At 42.5% G+C, this 11,212-nt stretch overlaps 1 non-coding gene across 1 annotated transcript; it reads left to right on the top strand.

Annotated features, from left to right (window-relative positions):
- Nucleotides 1–2,424: 2,424 nt before the first annotated feature.
- Nucleotides 2,425–2,496, top strand: trnae-cuc (transfer RNA glutamic acid (anticodon CUC)). Its single transcript has one exon. It is a non-coding gene; the product is annotated as a tRNA-Glu (tRNA).
- Nucleotides 2,497–11,212: the final 8,716 nt, after the last annotated feature.

Genomic DNA, 11,212 nt, shown 5'->3' on the forward strand with positions numbered 1-11,212 from the left:
TTCCATTTTCCCTTTCTTTATCAATTTCTTGGTTCCCCTTTGCTTATTTCTAAAAAGATCCCAATCCTCAGGCTGACTGCTTTTTCTGGCAACTTTATAAGCTTCCTTCTTTGGCTTAATACTAGCTTTAATTTCTTTTGTTAGTCATGGTTGGATCACTTTTCCTTTTGGGTTTTTTGCGTTGTTTCAGCACACAAATTGTCTCCCCGATCACATTCCATGTGGCACCATGGCTTTCGTTATATGCTTGCTGGCCACATGAGGTTGGGTTGAGCACCGGAGTCATGAGCCAGATGGTCAGCAGATATCCTTGGTTGCCCAGTAGCCACCCTCTGGTTTGTCGTGGTGGCTCAAATGCAGATGGTACAGCAGATTGCTGCAAAATGAAGGCATCATGGCTGCTGCTAGGATACTGAGCATTGACTTGCATGATGCGCTGAGTATGGTCGCACACCAGCTGAATATTTATAGAGTGGAATCCCTTCTGGTAGAATCATAGAATGGTTACAGCACAGAAGGAGGCCATTTGGCCTGTCGAGCCCATGCCGGCTCTCTGCAAGAGCACTTCAGCTAGTTCCACTCCCCCGCACTTTCCCCGTAGCCCTGCAAATTATTTTCCTTCAGGTACTTATCCAATTCCCTTTTGAAAGCCACGATTGAATCTGCCTCCAGCACCCTCTCAGGCAGTACATTCTAGATCCTAACCACTTGCCTTTGTTTCTTTGGTTGCGGTAAATCCATGAGTTCACATGCGGCACCTGCAAAGCAATGTCAATGGCACCCTGCACCATGGGGAAGCCTGCTATCCTAGCAAAGCCACGTGCTTGCTCTGCTTGCTTCTCTCTGGCAAGAGAGAATGAAATGTATTCACCTCTTTTGCATAAGCAGCCTGAGTGACCTCCCTTATGCAACGGTGAACGACGAACTGTGAGATGTTACAAATGTCACCAACTGCAGCTTGGAAGCAGCCATGCATAAAAATTCATGGCCACGCTCACCTTCACAGCCACTGGCAATACTGTCCTCGCCCTGCTCTGAGGCTGCAGGTCTACCTGCAACATGTGGCAGATTTCAGTGAACACCTCCTTAGCACTGTTCCTCGCTGAGGTTGAGGTGGGAGAATTGCTCTCTGAAGACCCTGGCTGGATATGGCCTCCTGCTGAGAGCACACACCCTCCTTCTAACAGCTTGTCCTCCTCAGTGTCGCCTCTGCTCATTCTTCCTATCATACTGCAGGCCAAGGGGGATACAAACAACAGCACCCATGTCTGGGAGCAACTGGTCTGAGCAGAAGCCTTGAAGTAGCCTGCTGCACCACTCCTTTGAAACTTCAGCAACTTCAAATAAGACACCAAACCAAGAAACACCTCTGCAAACTCACCAAGAGCCAGTAGAAATCAATCAGCAACTAATCTGAAAGGGATGATCCTTTTAAATAGCTCTCGTGGGGGGTCCTTCCTGCTGCCGAACGCATGTTCAGCTCTGGGGGGGGTGGGGGGTAAGAAAGGGCGTTAGGTCCAGCATTGAGGTCAAAAATGGCAGCGCTTGTGTCAAATCAGCGCTACATGTTGATTGATGTCATGATCTAGGTACTCTGCACACTTCCAGCACGCGTGTTGATGCAGACAATCTCACCAAAATGCCACCGGGCGCGGCCCGCACCAGATGTGTGCAGGCATGGCGCGGACCCTGTTTTCAACACAAAGCAGCATCTAGGCGTAGACTTCATCAACTGTGAAATTAAAAAAATTAACCATTTTAATGTAAAAATAATATTTAATGACGGAGCATAGCACATACCCACTAAAAATGTACCAGAAGGGGGCAGGATTTAGGAGTGTACAAATCAAATCTGTTGCCCAGAGCCCTGAAACAACAGTGCAGGAAAATAAAAATAAAGTTGTTGAGCTTCTCAAGATTTGTCTGCTGGTTCCACGTTAAGCACGCGGCGACTGGGCTGTGAATGGTTTTCATTCTATTTTATGGAAGCTCATTTGTAAGTGTCAAGTATACCGTTTTTTATTCGAGGAAGACAAAAAAAATGACGAAACTTTTAATTGCCCGTCCTCATAATTAACGGAACGGAAGGCAGCCTTTCTGTGCACAACGAGTGAGCTGCAGATTCTTGCAGCACTTAAGGAAAACTACCTGCGCCAATTGAAAAAGAAATATTGCTAGGTTCTTTAAAAAATATATATACAACTGGGCATTGAACTAAAACCTGGTAACTTTGGTCTCTGGATCCCTGAGCCGCCCCCAGGATCTGCAGCAGGTGTCTCGTCCACAGGGTTGGATACATTGTGGGACCATTTCATGGGGCGTCAGCAGCTGAACGCTGCGATATCAACAGGCAGCTGAATTTGATGTAGCAGCTACACTCTGTGAGAGTCTTTGTAAAATTCTTGAGGCCAAATCTTTTCGAGCTCCCTGGTGGTCTAGTGGTTAGGATTCGGCGCTCTCACCGCCGCGGCCCGGGTTCGATTCCCGGTCAGGGAAGCATGTTTTTTTGTTTGCTTTAAAAAATAATACTTAAAACTATGACATACAATATGACTTTTTTTATACAATACATACTCATGGCATTTGCATTATGCTATTGTTAATACGAGTGGGCTGGTAAGGCAGGAGCTATAAGTACAAATAACACTAAATTACAAGTAATTATTCAAGTGGACAGTTCATGAAAATGTACTTTCTGCTGCCATCTAATGCTGATGTTATCCAATGCAAGAATTTTGCTGGCATTTCCTGCAAATTCCAAATTTTAATTTGTCATATCCGTCTTCTCCCCCCCTTCCCATGATTTGTCATTATGTTATTTTTTACTTATCAGATATATGACCTTCATATTTTTAGTTATTTTTGCATTATTTTACCACACAGTATTTCTTTTACTACACACACCACTTATTTCTGCTTCATACTATCACAAAATAAGAATATAGCTGGAGTCAAACTGGCATCATTTCGGTATTTGCGTCTGTAGTGAGATTTTTTGATAGTTTAAATTAAAGATGGTTCCTTCATTGGGACCCAGAATAGTGGTTGGCACAGGCACACTTGGTGAGATCCAGTAAACCAGCTAACCTAGCAACAGCTGTGGGGGCCACCTGGAGGTCCAGGTGGGATTATGATCTAGACCCCCTAATATTTGCCTCCAGATTTTTTTTCTGTTAAGTTTTACAAAGGGGGAACATAGGAACATTTAGCCCCTCGAGCCTGTTCCACTATTCAATGAGATCATTGTTGATCTGTGACCTAGCTCCATATACCCACCTTTGCCCCATATCCCTTAATACATTTGGTTTACAAAAATCTATCAATCTCAGATTTAAAATTAATAATTGATCTAGCATCAATTGCCGTTTGCGGAAGAGAGTTCCAAACTTCTACCGCCCTTTGCGTGTAGAAGTGTTTCCTAACTTCACTCCTAAAGGCCTGGGACTAACTTTTATTCTATGCCCCCTAGTTTTAAACTCCCCAACCAGGGGAAATAGTTTCTCTCTATCTACCCTATCAGTTCCCCTTAATATCTTGAAAACTTCAATCACATCACCCCTTAACCTTCTAAATTCCAGGGAATACAACCCTAGTTTGTGTAATCTCTCCTCATAATTTAACCCTTGGAGTTCAAGTGTTATTCTGGTAAACCTACGCTGCACTCCCTCCAAGGCCAATACAGGTAGACTATCCTTTATCCGCGCTTCTGAAAACCGAAAACCTCTGAAAACCGAAAGTTTTTTCGTGGAGCATAAGTCGTGCGCATGACATGACCCGAGTGGCGCCAAACATGACCCGACGCAGCCGATGCTTGACCCACGCAGGTGTGAGGCGTTAGACATTAAGCGGTCTAACCAGCGGTCATTAAAGAGCATGCTAGAGGCTGTTCAAAAACTGGCTCAGCAAATTTAACATTTTTATTTTGTGGGCCCTAGAGTAGCAGGAGTGGTCCTCCGGGGCCCAGAACAAGAATTCCTGCACGCTGCCTCTTTTCTGACCTGATTTGCAGGCCAGCTTAGCGTAGGAGTCAGCCGATATCCGACTTTCCCACAACTGGCGGCGGCAGTCGAGCCCCAGACCCCCACTAAGTCAAGGAATTCAGATACGGAGCAGGGGGAGCTGTAAACAGACTGGGAGCGGCAGCACAGAGAAGCAGGAAGGGGAATGAGACACGGAGCAGGGGGAGCTGTAAACAGACTGGGAGCGGCAGCACAGAGAAGCAGGAAGGGGAATGAAACACAGAGCAGGGGGAGCTGTAAACAGACTGTGAGCGGCAGCACAGAGAAGCAGGAAGGGGAATGAGACACGGAACAGTCGCAAGAGGTTGCCTGAATTTTTAAAATTTATATTAAATACAAATACTAATTACCAAATTAATTTAATGTTCAGAGTTTCCCAGTCTCATAATAAATATAATACCGTTCTGAAATCCGAAAAATTCCGAATTCCGAAACACAGCAGGTCCCAAGGTTTTCGGATAAGGGATAGTCTACCTGTATATCCTTCCTAAGGTGTGGTGCCCAGAACTGCTCACAATACTCCTGGCGTGGTCTAACCAGGGCTTTGTATAGCTGTTGCATAACTTCTACCCCCTTATATTCTCGTCCTCTAGATATACAGGCCAGCATTCCATTAGCCTTTTTGATTACTTTCTGTACCTGTCCAGGACATTTTAGTGATCTATGCACATGGACCCCCAAGTCTCTTTGGACCTCCACCGTTTCTAGCTTTTCACCATTTAGAAAGTACTCTGGGCCATGGAGGACAACTATACTTTGTTTCTAGGGGGCTCCTGATGATCCCCCACACCCCCAGCTGGGCCACCTGCTTGACCTTGCTGCAATGCCAGTCACCTCAGATGCACCCCCAGTGGCACAGACACACAACAATGTTAGGCAAATAAAGGAACCTCCCCCAATCCAGTGAACTTTGGTAGGATCAGCACAGATGGGTGGAGCTCAGCACTTATACTGAGAGCGCTGCCCCCCCACCCCACCCCACCCCCCTGAGATTTTGGGGACCATTGAATATGAGATTTGTGCATCATACAGAAGTCATATGAAATTATTCTGATTATTTTCTTGTTGCACGATACAAAGTGTTGCTTTATGATTTCATTAATCATTTATTCATTTTGCAACATTTTATTAATGTGCATGATTCATGACATTGAAAGGGAGAAATATAAGTTGTTAATGTAAATGGTATACCATATTTCAGCGTGAAATTTGTTTTGAAAATTTAAGTTAAGTTGAAAACGTTTACTTTTTATTTTAAAAGCTCCTGATTAAATATGACTCATGATTGTCTCAGCAATTTTTAAAAAAGGTAGCAAACTTACTATAACTGTTTTGGGATAATGTAGTCAGGCCCATTGCACCAAAGGTAGATCTAAAAATACAGTATTATTTTTGCAATTATCCCTAGGGGTCTAGTTTGAAGACAGGGGGCATCCTTGGAGTCTAGTGATGAGTAATTTGATTCCCGTTGAACTAGCAGAATAGAATGTTCCTTGACAGTCTAGAATAAAAATGGATCCAGTCCTTAGCACTCTATTGTTGGTATAATTTGCATCAGTTATTCCTGGCAGTCCTGTGTTTGTGTTGTTTTTACTTCAGTTTAGCTACTCAAGGACCTGAATCCCTAGCCAACTGAAGTCTAAAGAAAAACCAAACATTCATTCCTGCAGTGGTCACAAGGTCAAATTCTACTGCTTTGAAAACAGGCTCTGCATATGGAAGCCAGTGAAAGAAACCGGGCATGTAATCAGGAACCAGGTAACGAGCCAGAGGTCATAGCCTGTTCTCCAGGGCCACATGTGAACCATTCAAATTATATCTAGAGCCAAGAAGGTACCAGTTTGACTCCAGGATAAACTCTACAGCCACTTTGGAGCCACTCGATTTAATATTTGCTCCAAAGTACTTTCCTGTGGGCATCGTGACCTACATCTAAGCTTAAGTATAATGTGGTATTTTGGTGTTTGTAGAATTTAAGTCTAATTTTCAGAGTTTTTTGGGGGATGCAAGAAATTCTAATTGAGTAGGACCAAACCAGACTGGTTTTGTTTAAAATACTTGCAGGAGATGTATATTTTCTTGTTTCAGCTTTTAGCCTTGGCTCAGCTCTGTTGTTTAAACTGGAAAATTCTCATACTTTATGGACAAGCAATTTTACATCAAAGCATTTCAGCTCAAAGCAGTTTGCTTTGATTCTTTGTGTCATGACTCAGGTTCTTGAAACTACAGATTCGGGCTCTACAAGCATCAACACCACATTGGTTGTTGGTTCGGTTCAGTTCCGACTTGTTCATCCTGCCAGATTTGATACTAACATCTGATCTGAATAATTGAGAAACATCTTGCAGTGAGATTGTCATATCTATCTATAACATATTTAAAAAATCTTGCATCCAGAGCACAATTCCTGTTTTTTGTGTTTCTTACTGTCACACTTTGTCAATTGGCTCAAAGTAACACAGCAGCAAATCAGAATTGAAGAAGTAGGAAACGTATAAATTAAAAGCAACTAAAAGGGCTGGAAAACTACCAATGAGAAACTATTAATGATTTATGAAAACAACCAATCCCGAATGACCAGTCAGGAGATCCTATCACTATATATATATATATATATAAAAAGAGAGGTGAATCAATCAAATTACTCAAAACACTGCTTGAAAAATAAAATTCCTCAGTAACTGAAATTTTGATGTGCAAACTAAGGTTTTAAACAAAATAAGAGCATCATAGGCCTAAAATTCCTCTGGAGGGCTTTCAGAGGAGACCTGGGTGGGGCACAAATTCCAACAGCCTCATGGATGCTCCTTGACCCATGTCTCCCAACCAGAAAATGATAAACCAGATAAAATGAAGTTGAATCCTGACGGAAACATAGTCTGCCCTATTTCCAGCCCCGCAGGAAATCTGTAAAGATTCCACCTTTGCCACAACAAGAATTTTGGAGCTAAGATTTTTACTATCACGGATAGCTAGAGTCGCCGTTCTATATTTTTTGTGCCTAGGGAATATAGCAAAAAAGGACAGTGACTCATAACACTGGATATCCGCTTTTGTTTGTCTAGTTTTCCATGGTTTCTCCTGGGGGGGGGAGTGGAGGGGTTGCTGTTGAGTGCTTGCAACTCCAATGCAAGTAAGGTTGGAGTTCAACCACCTAATTTACATAGAATTTGCAGCACAGAAACAGGCCATTCAGCCCAACTGATCTATGCTGGTGTTTATGCTCCACACGAGCCTCCTCCCAATCTACTTCATCTAACCCTATCAGCATATCCTTCTGTTCCTTTCACCCTTACATACTTAACTAGCTTCCCCTTAAATGAATTTTAGTCTCTCATCAACAGGCAAGTACCCATTTGGAGGAATTCCCAGATGAAGTGGGCTCCAGGCCCAACATCCAACAACATTCAGATTGGCGGATCTGGGCAGGAAGTGGGTGACATCTGATGGAGTTAAGCACATTCTATTGCAGGTTCAGGAAGAAAAGATTGGGGCTGGAGGCCTCTCAGACTGCAGCTGGAGTTCCACCCCTGTTTCCAGGTGCACGGCCCTGCTAAGGGGAAGGCCTGTCTCACATGTACACTGGGCCTAGGGCAATGAGCTGATCCTGAAAATATGGTGAGTTCTGGGCAGGTCAGTTGGAGTGCACTGGAGTGCGGTCTGCCTGACATGCTCAGGCAGAAAAGGAGAGAAAGTCTGTCTCTGGGGTCCTCATTATAATGTAGGTACTAATTTACGCATGCCAGTGACTAACTGGACTAGTATTTTAATCCAATAGTAACTTACATTACATTTAACCACCTTCCTGCAACTCTTGGCACATTGACATCTTAAAAAAAACTTTACCCCAAAAAAATCCTAAATGTGCCGTTTACTAGTTTGAACCCATGTCCCTTCTACTCTCTCAATTTAAAGTAATTTTCCAGCTTTACCTTTTGGATACAATTTACTATCTTATAAATCTGTATAAGATCCCCTCTAATTGATTTTCCCTGTAATTTTAAACTTAATTGAGAACAGTCAGGCCCAATAAAGAATACCCACTCAAAATACTCTTAACATTTAATGTTTTTTTATAAAAACAAATCTCAATCTCAGCTGTCCACTTTCTTACAATATCCCATAATCCCATCACTTGCCAGAAACAAATCCTTGGGAACAAAGCACTGTCTACAACTGGCCAGCTGTGTACTATTTGAGCCAGTGTAGCATCTTTGAAAAAGAGCATAAACTACTAATGGAAGCATAGTAGCAAGCCCTTAGGGTGAAAAAAGTGCTTTGGATTGACACCAATATGTGCATTTTCCTGTATGGAGATTGCCCCTATTCAGGTGTAAGGAAGGCCTACTGTTTACTAAAGCACTCTCAGAACATAATTGCAATTTGGAAACAGTTGCAATAAATTACTCTGCCATGTTTCTTTACTGCATGTGACAACTAATTGTTCCTTCCACCATGGCAATATTTAACCTCTTCAAAAACAATGGCCTTGAAATTCGATAATGGTACGCCCATTTTGCAGGTGTGAAACGGGCGCCTAAGGGCTCAATATGGCGGTTGGACTGCATGCACTGATTCCGTGCCGGAAGTGCGCCACCCGTCATATTAGTTAGGGCTGCTCAATAGGCATCCAAAGCACATGCCTGAAACTGGCATTGTCCCCATTGCCAAATTGGACTGTGACTGGCTGCAGCATGTGCCATGCAGGCTGTGGTCAATTTCTTCAGGTGGTGGAGCATTCCACCTGAAAGGTAAGTTAAAAGTTTTTTACTTACCTTGTACAGGAGTTCTCCTCCTGGTTTCATATTAAAATCACAGGCTGGGGCCGCCCACTGCTCGCCTCCCTTCTGATTGCCTCCCTCCCCTCTCCTTTCCACGTTACAACAGTGACTACACTTCAGAAGTACCTCATTGGCTGTAAAGCGCTTTCAGACGTCCGGTGGTCGTGAAAGGCGCTATATAAATGCAAGTCTTTCTTTCTTTCTCGTTCTTTCTCTCGGACTCTCCTGATCCTCTCAGCCACCATCTGTCTACCCTCTCCCCCCCTTGACCAGTGAGCTGTGTCTTGGACCCCAAATGGCGCCCGCAGTTTGCTGGCAATAAGCAAATGAGGCCGGTGGATCAATTTACTGTGGCCCTGCCGCCGGCCTCATTAAGCACCTACGACATGCGCTGCACTGGCATCACACCCCAATTCAGGCGCAATCCAAATTCTAGTCCAATTTGTTTTCCTACACTGCTCTGCCCATGTATCTTTTCAAAGTTGTTAAGGACTGCAGAAACCAGGTATATTTCCTTCCATTTTAAAGGTTACTTTTCTATATTCTATATCATCCTTCAGTTAAAGGAACGGCAGGCAACCTGGTTTCATCCTTGACAATGCTATTATTGAGCTAGCCATTAGGAGGTGTACAAGAGCCAGCAGAAGCTGGCTTCAATTCTGACTCCTTGCTTGTGGGGAAATGTCTCCCCCTGTTGGCACAGCAACAGATTAGAAACAGTGCATCTGACACTTCTATAGTAGCTGCTGCAGATACATGGTACTCCTGTAGTTGATAAAACCCTACAATATAACGTTGAGGAACCCTGGATACCAGGTGGTATCAGGGTCCCATATTTAATGGGTGTCACAAGCTGCCAACAGGTCTCCACTTCAATGTAAAATTGCACAACTGAAATCCCTCTTTTTTGCAATGGCAAATGTGTCTTCAGCTTCCAGAGAGACTTGATTGGAACAGCAACACGTAAACCAAACAGGAGAGAACAATGCACAGAGGTCGCATGTGTCATTTTTCAGCCCACTCTCCTATCCAGGCACAGTAAAGTTGCCTTTTTCACACATTTGATATCTACAATGGGTACATGCCAAATGAAGCTACATAGTGGAACAGGTAGAACATGTCTGATGTGAAGAGTTGTCCCATTCTACAGTCTTGACCTTGCAATATATAATTCATATTTAATTTCCACTATTCAGTGTAGCCATCTAATTATAATCAAATTTGATAAAAATTACCATTTATATCTTATTTTCTTTTTGATGATTAATAATTGAGGGCATTTACAAAAGGTTACCAGATTGTTTTGCAATACCTGAGGCCAATTAGTACCAATTAGGGTACATTTCTTAAAGTATAACAGAGGATATTCAATAAGCAGCACATTTTTTGTAAAACCAACGTATATTTATAAACATTTAATGCATAATGGGTTACAGAATGCAGGTAAAGAAGCAAAAAGTGTAATTTTGTATTGTATCATCTCCTGCAGACGGTAAACTTATTTATTATCACTATCTTCTCCACACAGCAGAGAATTCAAGTGCAACATATTAACTACATTGTTCTATTTATACACAAATTCTAATTTCTGACCTTACGTACAAACATATTCTCACGTCATATTTTACATTTTACGTAACTGAATGGAAAAAGTTGCATTTGGGACAGAGCTCAAAAGTAAAAGCAATTTGCTTAGCCTCAGGCCAGTATATTTAGCAACAGATTAGTGACAGTGGGAATGTGATTGGATAAAAGAACTAAGGAGCACATTTTGATGATGATATACCATTGCACTTGCACATGTAGGGAGCTTCTTGTACAAGTTTTTTCTCATTGCAAATTGTCTTCCATACACACACCTAAAAGGATGGACATGTTTAAAAAAATATTATTCTAGAATTATGGCAGACCACAGGCTTCAGCTGTGGACTATTAAGTTTTGTCAGGTTCTTTGCCTGCCGTCTAGGGCCCAGTATTAACAACTGATTGCTTGCCATGGAGAACATGCTGGAGTCAGCTGCAGACAGAATGTGTTTGAGCCAGGCAAAATGCCCTAGGCATGAACTTTGATCTATCAGTTCCAAGTTAAGCTTAACTGGACAAGTTATTTCATGGTGTCTGCTTGTTTTTGCATAGTTTCCGTGTCCACCAGATGCTATGTCATTTCCAAAAAGCAAATGGTGTGACTTCCGCTTAGTTAAGAATTATTGTGTGGCAGCATTTACCGGTTCAATGTGCAATCATCTAACAATTAATATTTTAATATGTACTTTCACTTTTCATTTAAAGAACGAATTAAGGAGAATCCCTCCTCCAAAAGAATTATCCTGCAGCAATAATTGACAAGTTGTATTACATTAATCTAGCATTAATAAAAGTATTCTAAGCACAAAAAAGCATGAAAGGTGAAAC

The sequence above is a fragment of the Somniosus microcephalus genome, chromosome 9, assembly GCF_052327205.1.
Source record: "Somniosus microcephalus isolate GS21.2 chromosome 9, FLI_Smic_1.0, whole genome shotgun sequence".
Taxonomy (NCBI): domain Eukaryota; kingdom Metazoa; phylum Chordata; class Chondrichthyes; order Squaliformes; family Somniosidae; genus Somniosus; species Somniosus microcephalus.